The sequence below is a fragment of the Nuphar pumila genome, chromosome 12, assembly GCF_984573655.1.
Source record: "Nuphar pumila chromosome 12, dmNupPumi1.hap1.1, whole genome shotgun sequence".
NCBI lineage: Eukaryota > Viridiplantae > Streptophyta > Magnoliopsida > Nymphaeales > Nymphaeaceae > Nuphar > Nuphar pumila.
The window spans coordinates 25496575-25499186 of NC_143260.1; the positions used below are offsets into that span (position 1 = coordinate 25496575).

Below are 2612 nucleotides of genomic sequence, written 5' to 3' on the forward strand. Positions count from 1 at the left end.
TCTAAAGTGATTTTCTTATTTTTATGTTTTAGGTGATTCCTATATTCTTTCCAGGAATCCGGCAGCTTCCCAATGATGACAGCAACTTGGAAGTCATCATCAAGATACATACCTTCTCCTTTGATCTTATAGGCCAGTATTTGCATCTCATGAATTTGAGCAAGTATAGGCTTATCATCAATAATAGAAAAATTAACATACTGATCTACGATAAACCTTTTGTTACCAGCATCTTCTGCATTGTACTTGATCTCGAGAGCATTCCACAACTCTCCAGCCGACTCCAATGGTGAATACAAGTCAAAGAGAGAATAAACTACAGTGTTCAGGATATGCCCTTTGTATCGGTAGTTGTCAGTAAACCACTTCTCTCGCTCTTTCTTCTGTTCTTCTGTCTCAACTTCTCCAGCAGCGACAATGGGACAGGGCTTTTTGAGAACATAGTCAATATGCAGCTCTGATAGCAAGAAAGAGACCTTTGATTGCCACCGCTTGAAGTTTGACCCATCAAATCGATCGAGTTTTTCAAGGTCACGGCTAAGCAGATTGATAGAGTTAGATGTCGAACCAGAGGTCATATTGAAGTTCTAAAATTGTTACTCCAACCTTGTAAAAATGGATTTCAGAAAAGAGATCTCAAGCCTAGAGGCACGTTCTTAAGATCACTATCTTTAGAACTTCAATCGCCCCACTCTGGGAAGTCCGAAGATGCGAAAAGGGGTTTATGCGACTGAGTTCTCAGGATACAACTAGGCTTGAACCTCCAGAGAGTCACTGCTTCGCAAGAACAGATGATCTTTACCATACTTGTACTATGCAAGCCAAATCGAGAAGAAGGAAGAAGAAGATTTTGGAGAGTCAGAAAATTCTTGTCTCTCAAAAGACGAAAATAGAAGATATTTATAAACTTTTAGAGAGGCCAAAATGTTTTGCGATAAATGAGATTAATGGCCATAAATCTGACGGTTTGAAAATAGGACGAAAAAGTACCTGAACGGTCACCCACCTTTGACTGTCAATCAAAGGCCTCCAAAACCGTCCAACAGTCACAATGCAACATTAACTCGATATACATGCAACTTAAAGCTTTTCAAACGGCCAGATAACTCAAAAACGAAAAGTCAAAACGGATATTTGCACCTCAATCAAGTGCAAAGTGAGCCATCAAAATGCCACATTGCACCTCAAGCGCCCTTGCGTACGCACGCGCGTGTGTGTGTGCGTGAACGGATTTTGGTAATTACAAAAAAAAAAGACAAACAGTGATTTTTCATAGCAGATTTTGGTAAGGAAAGCACTTCAACAAACTGCAATCTTATTATCATAATATCTCATAAGGACACTTGTGAGGTTAAACAACAGAAGCATCTCAAGCTTCTTTATGAGCTTATTATTATTCATGTGAACGTGGACCATTTATTTGCAGCATAGATGAACACGTGTTCCATCGTCGTCATCATTATTATGGGGTGAGAGCCGAAGGAGGTACTCGTTTGCAAAAGCATTTGCAGCATTTTCCTGGAGGAGGAGGTTCACAGCAGACGCAGGCAGGGCAGATGAGCCTTGAATCTACATGTTCTGCATGATTTTTTAAACAAAAAAAAATTATGGGTAAGGAAACCAATATTTTTCTACTTGATCAAATTTCAGAAACACACTACTTCCAATGTGTGGATCATGCATATCATAAGCTGCAAAATTACATGTATATATTTTTATGACAAAGTTTTCAGACGAAGCAGGTAATATCGGGGTGGGGTCACCGACACCAAGTCCTTACGGAGCTCATCCGTGAAAGGCAACCACACACCCGGTGGAAGTCGAACCTGAGACAATGGATACATATATATGATGCAAGTGATTAGTTAAACTTTGAAGACTATATATATCTATATGTACCTTGGGTGAGGGTACGAGCAGCATCAGCAACAGGTAGAGGAGAGGCGATGAGACAGAAAAGCAAAACTGAAAGCAGAGTGACAGAGGCAACCCTCTTTGCTGCCATCTTGCAGAATTTGCTTAGTTGGGCTCTTTTCTTGCCTTCTACTTCTTGCTTTTCTTTGTGATTTTTGTGCAAGATGAAGCGTGTATAAATAGGCCCCAAACACAGGTTCACAAGTGAGGTAAAGATGATGCAAATTCCTCAGATTCAGCCTTGTTTGAAGATGTGAGTGTCAACATCTCGCTTGGTGGGTGTTGACCGCCGGCCGTCCATGGCAGCCACACACACTCGAGATCTGATCCATCAATTTGGGATTGGTGAAGGCGGCTGGCGTGGCCGACTATGCTTGTTCTACCATCCGCTTTTCTACTTGGAAATACTGTTTCGGACTGACCAAATCTTCTCTTTAAATCCGACTGCAAACATCGTCATCAATTATCAGATGTTCTGAACTGATTTAAACCCGACCCGACCCGACCCGACCCGACCTGACGTTAATTAATAGACTGGTTGTGGGTTCAGGTGGAGTCTAAAAAATAGTCTCGACTCAGAAACGGGTTGGTTTTCACTAAGAAAATATTTGGATCCATTATATATTCACCACAGGGAAAAAAAAAGTTTTACTGCGCAATAATATCGCCAGTGAAAATCTTTACTGACGCAAACTTAT

General features: G+C 40.9%; 1 long non-coding RNA gene across 1 annotated transcript; it reads right to left on the reverse strand.

Annotated features, from left to right (window-relative positions):
- Positions 1-1298: 1298 nt before the first annotated feature.
- Positions 1299-2330, reverse strand: LOC149820370 (uncharacterized). Its single transcript, XR_016426686.1, has 2 exons — positions 1900-2330; positions 1299-1578 (listed from the first exon to the last, which is right to left on the reverse strand). It is a non-coding gene; the product is annotated as an uncharacterized LOC149820370 (long non-coding RNA).
- Positions 2331-2612: the final 282 nt, after the last annotated feature.